At 37.1% G+C, this 14,656-nt stretch overlaps 1 protein-coding gene across 1 annotated transcript in view; it reads right to left on the bottom strand.

Moving 5' to 3' along the window:
- Positions 1 to 8,528, bottom strand: part of LOC115212364 (transmembrane protein 117-like) — a 169,355-nt gene extending 160,827 nt beyond the window's left edge. Inside the window, exon 1 of the mRNA XM_036503331.1 lies at positions 8,056 to 8,528. The gene's annotated coding sequence lies outside the window, so the exon portion shown is untranslated. The remainder of the gene's footprint in view (positions 1 to 8,055) is intronic.
- Positions 8,529 to 14,656: the final 6,128 nt, after the last annotated feature.

Consider the following 14,656-nt stretch of genomic DNA (forward strand, 5'->3'; position numbering starts at 1 on the left):
AGTTGAAATGGGGGAGAAAAATAAAAACAGTTATAAAGGCTGGTTTAAGCAGGGTCACTAAAGTAATTAAGGGAATGAAGGTAGGGACAACTACAGAACCACCATGGTATCAAAACAAGAAGCTAGAAGCATTGTGAGTACTTGACTAAATTAATCAAGCAGTGCAGGAAGGTGTTATGTCTAATTTAGTTACAACTGCAATAAAATGCACTGGAGAAGAACAGTCAGAGAAATCCTAAACTAATGAGCCGAGTTATACAAATACTAGCTGGCCCTGTGCCATCAAAAATGACAGCTAATTGTAGTAATAATAATAATAATAATGAAATTATTGTATACAGTGCTCAGGTGCACTGCAACTTGTCAAAAGTGTGTATAAAGCATATGCAGTAATGTACAAATGTCTGGAAAGTGAACAGTGTATGAGTCAGATACATGCTTGCGTATGTATGGAGGGGAGAAAATCAGATGTAGCGTTGGCGATTCTCAGGAAGCATGGAAGTTTTGAAGGATGCAGTGCTCCAACAACTAACAACTGGTGCCAGCAGTTTGTTCCATACTTCAGCAACTCTTAACATGAAAAAATGTTTCCAAAAGTCATGGGAGTTGTGCTGTTTTCTGACTTTGTAAACATGTCCACGGGTGTTAGACAGGTGGAGTTTAAAAAGGTGCTCAGAGTTATTGTTAGTAAGATGGTTAATAATTTTATGGGTGTCTGCCAAGTCAGCTGCCAGACGTCGGAGTTTCAATGTATCCATGCCCAGGGAAGTAAGGCGTTCAGAATATGGCAAATGCCTGATGGAGGGTATTCTCTTGGTTGCACGTCACTGAACGGCTTCCAGACAATTAATATCCTGGGCAAGATAGGGGTTCCAGACCGGTGATGCAAATTCCAGGTGAGGTCACACCATAGCTATATAAAGCTGCAGATAGATAACCGGAGAGCAGCCCACAAAGGACTTGGTGAATGATGCCAAGACACCCTCAGCCTTCTTGGCAATTTATATATAAATGAGGTACAAAATAAGGTACATAATAAGGTACAGATTGTAATCAGAATACACAGGACTGGGTTGGGGGTGGAATATATTGCACTTCTGGAGTTAGAGCCAATGCAAGACCTGGAAATCCACATGAGTAATTATGCATCATTCCAGATGCATATCATTAAGATAGCAACAATGTATAGATGACTAACTGATTGGATTCTGTGATCATTCTTGATCCTTAAACTTTTGCAATATTAGATCCTTACTTTATATGCCCTTGAAGAATCTGTCAAAGAGTTGAAAGAAATGTTCCAAACCTGAAAAAATGATCTCATGTTCAAAGGATTAAAGGCTGAGATATTGAAGATCAAATTTTGCAAACAAGATCGCGATACTCAAGACTTATCTGGTAAATGGCCTTTTTCACTATGTAGGAAGGAGCAAGTAAAAGCTCAATAATGCATGCTAAGTGCAAGCAATAGGTACACAAAAGATGCAATAGCATTTTGGGCAGACTGACAGAAAATCCAGGGCATCCAATGTAACAGATTACAGGAATAGTTAACAGAAATGGCACCCATGAAATGAAAACCATGAGTGTTAGAGATGATCATACTGAGTGGACTGTAGCAAGAGTAAGAAACGAGTAGAAAAGAAATTTTCCTCTGTTGTACAATAGTGAGATATGCAATCTGAAAGTAGATTATGTGAGGCCTGACAAAAATATGTGAAAAATAATTAGCCAGATTGATTACATTCTCACTAGAAAATGGGATAGGCAGATGCTGTGAATGCAAATCTTTCCCCAGGTGAGGAGTGTACAGACCAACATAGTTAAGTGGGTAGTGACTTCAAACTTAGAGTTAAAAGGACCCAGAAATGCAAACCAGTCTGTAAAAGGAACTTATGGACACTTAAAGGTTCAATGAACAGTCAGAAATTTAGAGATATACTAATTGAAGCATTTGACAAGGAAGAAGAGACAGAGACTTATGTAGAGAACTGAAAGTTCCTTCTGGACAACCTATTGAGGGCGACATTCAAATTCGTGGCTGATGCACAGTTTCAGCCAAACCAAAGGTGACATGGCAGAGGAGCAGCGAAGTAGATAGAGCCATAAAAGATAAAAGGCAGGCTTGGAAGGTTTGGAAATATGGGAGCAACAGAGAAGTATATCAGGCAATTAGAAGAGAAATTAAAAACTAAGAGACAGGTATATTTAGCAAAGGGAGAAGCAGAAAAGAAGAGGTGTGCCAATGTTCTATGTCATGTGGACTGAAGGCATAGGTGTCCTGGATTATAGGGCAGTGTATCAGAGAAAATCAAGATGTTGTGGGAGAGAAGTGTGTGGAGAAGGATAATGGCACACTCACATTCAGTGATTCTGAAAAGAGACATGGAAATGTTATTATGAAAAGCTACTAAATGTGGAGAGAGTCATTCTAATGTGGATCAAACAGAAGGTTCAGCCATTCTTGATAATAGCAGTGTGATAGACAAAGCAATCAAAATGTGAAGACACAGAATGTTTCTGGTCCATCAGGGATTACTGCTGAAATGTTTAAAATATCTGGTAGAGTATGATACAGCCTAGTCACCCATACAGTTCATTATGTTGTACAGGAAGCTATCATACTAAGTGACTCATGTAATATCATCATAGTCAACTGTTAGTAGGGTAAAGGAGATACCTTAGCAAGAAGTAATAATAGAGGTATCATATTACTGGACCAGCTTATGAAAGTCATCAAAAGAGTCAAGCTTAATTAATTAGGAAGAAGTTTAACCTAGATTTGATGCAGTTTGGTTTTGTGCCAAAGAGATGATTTCTTTAGAGTTCAGCAACTGCAGGAGAAGAATTTAGCAAAACGTAAACCACTATACTTGGCATTCACTGAACTGGAAAGGATGCCTTGCTCCCTAATTATGAGGTTACTTCAGAAGCTAGAAGTAGATGAATGGCTAGTGAGAGGTGTTTAAACAAACAATTTACAAGGATGCTGTCCTTAAGATGAGTGTTAAAAATGCATATAGTAATAAATCTAGTGTGCAGGTAGGAGTTCATAAAGGTTCGGTTATCTGTTTCCTCTTAGTTATCATAATCCTCCTGTCATAATAGAGGAGGTTTAGATGGGCTGGCCATGGGAACTCCTCTATGCTGATGAACTTGTTCTCACAGCTGAAACTGTAGCAGAATTAGAAATGAAATTCCAGGTGTGGAAACAAACCTGGAGTAAAGGCCTTGAAGTTAACTTAGGAAAGACCAAAGTTCTAGTTAGCAGGAAAATAGACAGAGTGTTAATCGCTCAGATAAATGACCCTGTTCAATATGTAGAAAGGGTGTTGGTAGAAATTCTATATGCTATACACAGCGCTAACTATGAACACGTAAGAGGTGTAGTGGAATCACAGGAAGGTTAAGAGAGACAGTAGATATTATTTGTGGCAGGTGCACAGATGCAATAAACACCAAAAGTATATAGTAAACTTTCTGGAACATCCAAGATGATCCTTAGAGGTAGTAGATAGTTTCTGTTACTTAGGTGATTTAATTAGCAGTGGGGAGAGATGTGCTGAAAGTATAGTTGCTAAAATAAGCAATGTTTGAAGAAAGTTCAGAGAACTATTACCTCTGTTGATAACAAAAGGCACCTCTCTCTCAGAGTGAAGGGCAGATTGTACAATGCCTGTGTACAAACAACAATGTTAAATAGTAGTTAAATTTGGGTTGTTAATGCAGAGAACATGTGGAGACTAGAAAGGAATGAAGGTATCATACTCCACTGGATGTGCAACATCAATGTGCATGTAGGACAGAAGACACGAGAGAAAAATTAGGCATAAGAGACATCAGATATGGTGTGCAGGAGAGAAGACTGCTGCTATGATCATAGGATGAAGATGGATGAGGACAGTTGTATAAAGACAAGCCATGTATAAAGACAAGCTAAATGTGGAAGGAGCCAGTGGAAGAGGGTGATGCAGGAAGATGTGGGATGAAGTGATAAAGCTGACCATAAGATGTTGAGCTTCTTGGAAGAGATAATGGGAAACCGAGACAAATGGTACTGTATTGTGCTTGAGGAGACCCATTCATCTCAGTAATGCTGAGGTCCTGTCAAATCTTCCATCATCCCACAACTTATCTTCTCCATCCCTCCATCAATCATCTGTGACACTACTCACTCAGATGTTGTAAGTGATACCACTTATCCTCTTATTATAATCCTACAAGAATCTTTTGTCACTTCCTCCTCCTTGTTATTTCCTTTCCTTCATTTCCTCTCCTTGCATCCAACGCAATATCCATCTCTAATCATCTCTCATATTAATTTCACTGTAGCCCACTTACATAGTTACCCAACATTCCTGCTCTTCTATCCTATTTCTGTCCCTCATATTCACCTTGTACCTTGACCTCACATCTCTCTCTCTCTTTCTTTCTTGATGGGGAAGCCATGTATTCACCTTTCCAGCAAGACTCTTGTCCTCTCCTTCTATAATACTTTTATATCCCTCAAAACTATATCTCTTTCAGTTGAGGGAGCTTGTCTTGCTGGTGCCATGAAAAAAGCACCCAGTACACTGGGAAGAGTGGAGGCACATGGCCTAGTGGTTAGAGCAGCAGACTTGCAGTCGAGTGATTGCGGGTTCGAACCAAGTGATGTGTGTGCTTATGAGCGAAAGACCTAAGCTCCACATGGCTCCAGCAGAAGATAATGGCGAACTTCTGTTAACTCTTTCACCACAACTTTCTCTCACTCTTTCCTCCTGTATCAAACAGCTCACCAGTGACAGACCAGCATTCCATCCAGGTGGGGAACCTATATGCCAATGAAAGTGGGAAACCAGCCCTTATGAGCCAGGCATGGCTCGAGAAGGAAAAAACAACAACACACTGTGAAGTGATTGGCATTAAGAAAGGCATCAAGCTGTAGAAACCATGCTAAATCAGACACTGGAACTCAGTTCAGCCCTCTGGCTTGTCAGTTTATACCAAACAATTCAACCTATGCTAGCATGAAAAAAGAGACATTAAACAATGATGATGATGACCACACACACACATACACATGTACTTATGTATGTATATGTGTGTGCCACTCCCAAACAGTTGAAGGAATCTGGGGTAGAGATAGACCCAGGAAGACATGGGATGAGGTGGTCAAGCATGACCTTCGAACGTTAGGCCTCACAGAGACAATGATGAAAGACTAAGACCTCTGGAGATATGCTGTGACTGCGAAGACCCGACAAATAAAGTGAGTTCATGGCTCGCAGGACGGCCGGCCGTGCTTACCTTGGATTGTAGGGCGACCTGCTGTGCTTAATGAGACCTATTGAGTCAAGTACATCAACATCAAAATAAAAATGAAATGGAAATTGTAGTTGTGATAATCATGCTGGTGGCATGTAAAAAAACACCATCTGAACATGGCCGATGCTAGTGCTGCCTTGACTGGCGTCGGTGCCTGTGGCATGTAAAAAGCACCAACCGATCATGGACGTTGCAAGCCTCCTCTGACCCCTGTGCTGGTGGCACGTAAAAAGCACCCACTACACTCACGGAGTGGTTGGCGTTAGGAAGGGCATCCAGCTGTGGAAACATTGCCAGATCAGGGTGAAGCCTGGTGCAGCCTCCTGTCTTCCCAGGCCCCGGTTGAACTGTCCAACCCATGCTAGCATGAAAAACGGACGTTAAATGATGATGAGGATGATGATATGTATATATGTGTGTGATTGTGTCTCTTTATCTTAAAATCACGTTATTGTTGTAAACAAGCACCACCATCATACAAGCAGTGTTGTTCATTTCCAATCTTCAGTGAAAACCTGCCTGACAGTGGTGAAATATTATCTTGCTTGAAAACGAGTGGTGGTTGGTTTGTGAAAGGAGGGCATCCGTCCATAAAAATCTATGCCACATATTGCATCTGACCCAAACAAGCATGGAAAGTAGATGTTAAAACGATAATGATGATGATGATGTATAAATCAATTTCCACGGGTTGTGAGATGAGAATTCAATTTATCAAAGGACTGAATTCCTTACTGACTGAATTAGCATGTAAGCAGGTGTGCATTCCACAAGTACATGAGCCATCAACGAAATCATCAGGTTGAAAAAGCATGACATGACGTGTGGCAAAGTTTGAACTGTGACAAAGGGTAGACAATCTGTCTACCCATTTTCACTCACAAGGTTTGAATCAATACAAGACGATGATAAAAAGACACTTGCCCAACATGCAATGCAGTGGCATCAAAGATACACTGCGACTGTGATATGAACTTTTTAAGTATTTGACCATACGCACACACGCATACACACATATACGTAAGTATAGATATGTAATTATCAATATATATATTTACATACAAACATATGCATATAAACACACCTATAAGGAGTAAATATATAAACACACATATGCAAACGTGTATGTATATATATATATATATATATATATATATATATATATATATATATATATATATATGTATGTATGTATGTATATACACAAACACACACACGCATACACATATATACAGATATTTGCCTATTTTTATACATCATTCACATAGTTATATATGTATACACAAACATATATACATATATGTATGTGTGAAGGCATACATTTACATTGTATGTCTATATATCTATCTAGCTAGCTATCTTTATAAATATGCCTATATATGTATACAGCATGGGCATGGTTATATTTATACACACGTATATACATGCATATATATATATATATTATATATATATATATATATTATATATATATATATATATATATATATATATATATATGTATGTATGTATGTATATACACAAACACACACACGCATACACATATATACAGATATTTGCCTATTTTTATACATCATTCACATAGTTATATATGTATACACAAACATATATACATATATGTATGTGTGAAGGCATACATTTACATTGTATGTCTATATATCTATCTAGCTAGCTATCTTTATAAATATGCCTATATATGTATACAGCATGGGCATGGTTATATTTATACACACGTATATACATGCATATATATATATATATATATATATATATATATATATATATATATATATATATATATGCATATATATGAGCATACATACTCGTATTTATGCATATATTTATGAGTGTGCGTGTGTTTTTTTAATACACCACATATATATATATATAAATATATATGCTTATATAATATACTTCTATATGCTTGTATACGTTTGTATATATATATACATATATAGGGGAGGGGGAGAGATGGTGATGATATATATATAAATCTGTGTGCGTGTCAGAGTGGGATCTTTCATTGGCAATATGCATGAAATATATCGAAAGTCTCACTGCCGGATTTTTTTCCCATTGAAATATACGAGTGTTTTTAAAATACATAAGTGCACACACTACGCACGCACCACGCAAATATGCGTTTGAATGCATTCGTTCGTCTGTTCGTATGCTTATGCATATTTGTGTATATGACACGTGTGTCAAAACACTATTGCAATCTAGAGAGGTAATATATTATTGTTTTCATCATTAGCGTGAACATTATCTCCGGAGTTACATCGTTGACTTGCTACTCATCACCACTACTATTATTATCGTTATAATCACTAATAAACTGAGTCAAGTGATGTTTGTCTGAACAGGACAAAGTGTTTAAAAAACATGGTAAATACATTTTGGAGAATTTTAAACAAAGATTGGCAAAAACACACCAGTTGTGTTCGTGCGTTTTATTGTGGTCGTGCATAGTTCGTTCTTATGTGACAGATAGCAGCATGTTCTAGTTGATGGAAACAAGACACTTGCAGCTTGGTTATGTCAATAGCTTGTCGGACGGTTTGATAAAGATGAGAATCACTAAAGCTCAGAAAATACAATTGTAGCAGATTGACAGTTTATTGGGAGGAAAGAGGGGTGAGGAAGAGACAAAAGGCTTGAAAGACAGGCGTATGTGTCGGAGATGTATGTGCGACAGACCTTAAGTGACTGTCAAACAGTTATCCCTAATCAAATTCATTTACCTACCTGCCAAAGAATTCATATCATCCAATAGAGTAATCCTTCAGCGATGACGATGTATACGACGGCGAAGAAAAAGAAAGAGAAACCACTACAACAGCAACAACATCAACAGGAACCATTGCAAATCAAGCCAGCCGTTAGAGTCTGTTCTTCGTATATGATCGAGTTAACTACTCTATACGATTTATCTATCTCTCTCGCTTTTACTCAATCATTCAGTCGCTCTCTCACTCACCCAGTCTCCCTCACACTCAACAACCCCTTCTCTCTCTCTTTAGCTAGTTGGCATTTCGTTGTTATTGTAGTTATTGATGTTAGTTTAGCTATCAACACTGATGTTATTATTTTGGTGTGATTTTTGTTTTGATAATGACATCTCTTTCAATAATTGCAACAATAATAATAGTGCATTCTTAAATTTTGAAGACTATTTAACTCTTTCCTTTCTCTCGATATATTTTTTTAATTTTTATTTTCGCTTTTTGGGGTGAAGATAATAGAGAATATGAAGCTCTCTCTCTTTCTCTCTCTCCTTACACACAAACATAAAAAGAGAGATAGAAAACGAAAGTTAAGTGAAGAGTATTAGTTCTCTTATGACTAAATTGCAGAGGCTGTTCAATCTTACTATGGGTGGGTTGTAGGTTGTGGATACATATACACTCCTCACATTTTGATCTGTCTCACACTTTGCTTCTTTATTCATCACTTCTATCACTAATCATCTTTCTTATCTTTAATCTGATTGATTTTTTTTTTAATGTATTTTACTCTCTCTCTCTCTCTCTCTCTGACCCCCTTTATTGTTCTTTCCCTTTAACTTCTCTATTAATCTTATTCTTTTTCTTCGTAGTTGAAGTGCTCTTTTCTATTGTGTTCTGTAATTCTTCTTTCATTTCTCTTTCCTTTTTGTCTCTCATGTTCATATTTCTCTTTCGGTGTATCCTCTCTTTAATTTAGCTTCTTTTCTTTCTTTATCTTACCCTCATTTCTCTGGGGTTTTTTTCTTTCTCTTTCTCTAACATACGTCTCTTTTCGGCCATTCTATCTCTCTCTTTCTCTCTCCACTTTATTCTTCTATTAACTCGTTATCACTTTTTATCATCATTTCCCTTGCCCTCTTTCATCACTCCCTCTCTGTCAGTATTTCTATCTTTCTTTCTCTTCCCAATTACTTCCTCCCCTTTGTTTCTCCTGCCTTCTTATTTCCATTCGCTCATTACTTACGTTATCATTCTTTCGCTGGCAGTTATTTCATTTCATTTTTTAAAATCTAATGTTTCGCTGCATCTCTTATTTCTACTTTCAATATTGGGTCTCTCAGTTTTGTTTTTCAGTTTTCGTGTCCCATTTAGTTGGGGTTTTTTCTTCCTCTTTTATTGACTTGTGCTGTTTTCTTCTTTCACTCTCATTTCTGTTTCTTTTATTCTTTCTTTCTCGTCTCATTTTCACTTCTCACTTCACTGAATTTTCTCCCTCCTACATTTCGGAGACCTAAGCTTCAATGATTCCTGTTTAACTATTATGATCCAATCCTCAAAATTCTCATTCAGCTGTTTTCTTTCTTAAAGACCATTTACTTATCTGTCAATGTTTCTTTTCATCTGATCCATTTCAATCAAGCGACTCTGTATCTTGTCTTTTCTTACACTGCTTCTTCCTTTACCATCATCATCATATCACCACGACTATCTATCTATCTATCTATCTATCTATCTATCTATCTATCTATCTATCTATCTATCTATCTAATCTATCTAATCTATCTATCTATCTTGTGTGTGCCTGTGTTATTGTCATTATAATTTCTTCCTTGATTTATTGTTTCTTTTTCTTTCATTCCTTAGATCCATTCTCCTTTTTCTATTATAATTAGTTATAATTAGTATCTCATTATGTATATACTTGATTGTGTGTGTATGCGTATGTGCGTGTTTACGTTTTTCGATTTTAGTTCTTTTTTCCTTTCCGTAATGGTATTCATTTCATTTATTTATTTATTATTATTTTTTTTCATTTCCTTTCCTAATATACCACTTATATCCAGTTGCATTCATTCAACAAGTCAAATTGAAGAGAAGCTTCTCGCAGGACTCAACCTTGATCAAAGTCCGTATTGTTTCAATTCGCTGTTAATTCCTCTTTGCCTTGAAGGTTAATATGAAGTTCTTGCTTCCTACATCGAATGGAACTTGATTTCCTGGCCTCAACTTTCATGAGCTTTCAATTCTTCGGAGATGGTAAATAATAATCCTAGTTTTTTTGTAGAACTGTGATTAAGCCATGTAAATCAAACATGAATAATGACAACGCCCACCACATCCATCGAAACAGAAAGGAATGGATAGATGGATGGATGGAATGAATGGCAAAAAGAAAGAGATAAGTTGACAGAACCGTGAAAGAACATTACGGCGTAGCGGAGTGACAAATGTAGTGAGTCCTTCCTTGTGTGAGTGGCCTCCTTAACCCTCTCATGAAGGTAACCCTATCAGAAATAGATGAAGAAGACACATGGACAGGCGTAGAAACAATGAAACAAACGGATAGATAGACAATCATAGGAACGCGAGAGATGTAAAGTAAAAAGTGAGAGAAAGAATGACTGCATCAGTGAATGCTTATATATAAATATTAATGTGGGAATTTGGGTTGACAAAATCGATAGCGCATCAGACAAAATAACATGTGGCATTTAGTTGCGACCGTTTATTATGTTCTGAGTTCAAATTACACCAAGGTCAACTTTTATGTTCATTCCTCTTGGAAGTAAATGATAAAATATGTTTTTGTCAAGTACTGAGGTCAATTTATATTTCAATAATGCATACCATATTCTTTATCTCTTACTCTTTTCAGTCATTGGACTGCGGCCATGCTGGGACACCACCTTAAAGGGTTTAGTCGAACGAGTCGACCCCAGTACTTTTTTTTAAATTTGATACTCATGCTATCATCTCTTTTGTCGAACCGCTAAATTAGAGACGTAAACAAACCAGCACCGGGTGTCGAGCACACACACACACACATAAATACACACAAACACACGATGGGCTCCCACACGGTTTCTGTCTACCACATTCAATGATGAGGCGTTGGTCGACCTGGGACTATAGAAGAAAACACTTGCTCAATGTACTGTGCAGTAGAACAGAACCAGAAATCTGGAAAGAAAGGGAAATATAGAGATGAAAATGAATTCTGGCTGCAAAATTTAAACTCAGAACTGAGGGAATGGAACTGGCCACCAAAGAACATTTTGTCATTCCATCACTGATACTAAGTTCTGATATTCCTTAGAAAGTATCTTGCTCAGGTTTGAAAGGAACTTTTTAAGTTCAGATTTAGGTGAATCTTCCTCACAGGGCAGTGGAGACAACAAGGTAAAGTTGACAAACTGGATGCTTTACTGTTCTGAGATCAACTTAGCTGAACCATCTTTACTTGTCTTCTCTTTCTAGTGTGAATAAAATATATATGTTCAATATACTTAGACTTTTTTCATTACAGAAAAGAATATTGACTTTTTTCTTTTTTAATGATTTGGTTAGAAGGAAAGGACTACATTCATGATCTTTTCAGACCTTCCAAGATTGGTGAGCTTGATAAGGTTGATGCTCTTTTTGAATGATTGTAATTTAATGAGAGCAGGAGAAACATGGGTGAAGAGGGTATTCTAGAAGGATAACTCTCTTGGAAAAAAGGATTGGGAAAGTATTAGAGTAGAGTCTGGAGTGGGAAGATAGGCACATAATATGGGTAATGAGGAGAGGAAGGATGAATTGGATTAAGTGAAGCTTCTCGGAGGACCAAAGGTCATAATAATACCAGTATGAAAGATAAAGTGAAGAGACAGTGTGTCTAAGTCAGAAGTTGAAATATTCTTAACCCTTTAGTGTTCACATTATTCTGCCAAAATTAATCCGTTTTTATCCACATTGTTTTGAACTAATCATGCATTATCTTGTAGCTATGAGATTTTGATGAGGTAACTGTGAATGTTTTAGAATGACATTGTAGGGTTGGTGTGAGAGACCAGATCTAGCCAGTTTGAACATAAAACAGGCAGAATACTTTTGGCCGGATATGGCTGGTTTAAATGTTAAAGGGTTAATGAAAAAATACAATATTAATCATGTTGATAACTTGGCTCTCATAGCAATATCCATCAAAGTGCTCAAAGTACAGATCCAAACTAGGAAGTATAAATAATTTCAGAACCTAAATCTCAATATGTTAAAGACCAATTATATCAGAAATCACAAAATGTCAAGTGTCATCTGAGCAGTGGCCCTGCTTTATATACAATAGGACAATAAAATTTAAATATTGTGTCCTTAATAAGAAACAATGTATGCACAAAATATGCAAGAGATTCCCTGGGTGATGCATAGAATACTCCCTGAAAAACAAAGTCTTTGATTTGCCCAGATGGTTCACTAAAAGCTGTAGGCAGTTTTCATTATTTGGATGACCAAATTCATGCCAGAAGTAGTTATAGAGATAAGTATATAAATTTAGTCTAATACTCTAGAGTGAAAAACAGTTTCTCCCTACACACAAAAAGTAGGTAGTGTTAACCACTTTTTCTGTATTCATATATATGTGTTTGTTCATTTATGCATTTGTTTTTCTATGCTAGCATGGGTCAGATGAATATATTTTTTAGTTATTGTTTTACAGATGGATGCCCTTCCTGTCACTAATCCATAACAGATTTTCGAATAACAAATTTCTTATTTGACACCTCTTTGAAATTACAGAACCAGTGACTAATCTGTTCACAAGCAAGACAAAATGACATTACACACAACTTTTAGCTAAATAATATTCAGAGAAGTGTAAATGCAGGGAAACACACAGACACAGTTACACACACATGTGTGCGCGTGCACACACAAATGTGTGTGTGCATGCATGCACACATTGATTAAAACGAAAAGGAACTAAGAGAAACTATGGAGTCAGTGACATGAATTTGGATTACAAAGTCAACAGTGAGGTGTATAATATGCTGAACATAATATATTCTTAATCTATTGCAATCATGTAAAAGAAATGTAATGCTTCACAGTATGGTTGTAAGACATATTTGTTCAACACAGAAGACCTACAGAAATTAGAGACTAAATGTCTTGGGTGATCATTTGTGATTGTCTTGTTAATTTGCATAATTGCGTAGTAATACTGCATTAAATATATTTGACAATATTTACTGAAGAGATGACTACACTGGTATGAAGGGAATGTGATTGAATAATGATTATTGGGTGAGAAATGTATTCCTCTTAGTAACAAATAAAGATTAATAAAGACATTTAAATAAGTATTGATGCCATACCTCAAGTTGTTGCTCCAGTTCACTCAGCTATAGAAATGAGTTGTGATGTCATTGGTGCCAAGTTGGCCTCTGCCTTTCCTTTGGACAATATTGGTGGCATGAAGAGGGGAGACTGGTATGCATAGGCAACTACTGGTCTTCCACAAAAAGAACCTTGCCCAGATTTGTGCCTTGGAAGTGAATTTGCTAGGTGCAGTCTGATGGTCATTCATGACTGAAGGGGATCTTTTACCCTTTAATGTGTGTGTGTATGTGTTTGTACAATGTTCAGCTGAAAAGTTCTTAGGCTGACCAAGATAATCTCATGCAATGTAACCAAATGAGGTTTATTTTTCAACATAGTTCCACGTTCTGTCCACACACTTCTGCCATCGGTGTTGTAGTGCTTGTATTCCATTGGTAAAAAAGCTTTCCTCCTGTTGGTCAAAAAAGTCATAAACAGCAGATATGACATCACAAATACTGTGATACTGGTTCCCAGTCAAGTGTTTTATATGTTGGGGAACAGATCATAGTCAGATGGGGTCACATCAGGAGTATAGAGAAGGTGATCAACCAATTCAAAGCCAGTCTTGAACTGCAGCCATTGAAATCAAGGACTTGTGAGCTGGAGCATTGTCCTGATGAAACAAAATCCATTTCCTTAGTTTTCTTGGACATTTGGTTTTGTTAGCTTTACATAACTGCATCAGCAGGTTGATATAGTACTCCCCATTGGAGGAGTGACCCATTTAAAGATAGTCAGTATGCACAACAATGCCTTTTGCATTCCAAAAAATCTGATGCTATCACCTTCCTTGCAGATGAAATGACCTTGGTCTTTTTTGCAATAGTGAAGTGGAGTATTTCCATTGCATGGATAGTTTCTTTGTGTCTGATTCAAAGTGATTTCCTGGGTTAGGAAACATTCAAGGAAACCAAATGGATCTACCTCAAACAATGAATGTGCAACTCACCAGAGAGGGGAAGGAGCCCACATCACCTTGCCTATGTCAACCAGGGCCCTCTGATAGGATCCTTTGTTTTGTTGAGTGAAGTGTGGAGGATAATTCTCATTACAAGGCCTCTAACATAGCAGAACAAATTGATATCAGTCCCAGAACAGCTCTCAGGTATCTCCACAAACTTGATTACTATGGTAGAGCAGCAAGAAGGAGGCCACTTCTTCAACCAGCCAATATCAAATGGAGAAAAGATTAGGCTAGTGAGATGATGGAGTGGCTGCTTGCATTTTGGAACACTATCATATTCTCTGATGAGTTC

Source organism: Octopus sinensis, linkage group LG5 (assembly GCF_006345805.1).
Source record: "Octopus sinensis linkage group LG5, ASM634580v1, whole genome shotgun sequence".
In the NCBI taxonomy this organism is placed as follows: Eukaryota; Metazoa; Mollusca; class Cephalopoda; order Octopoda; family Octopodidae; genus Octopus; species Octopus sinensis.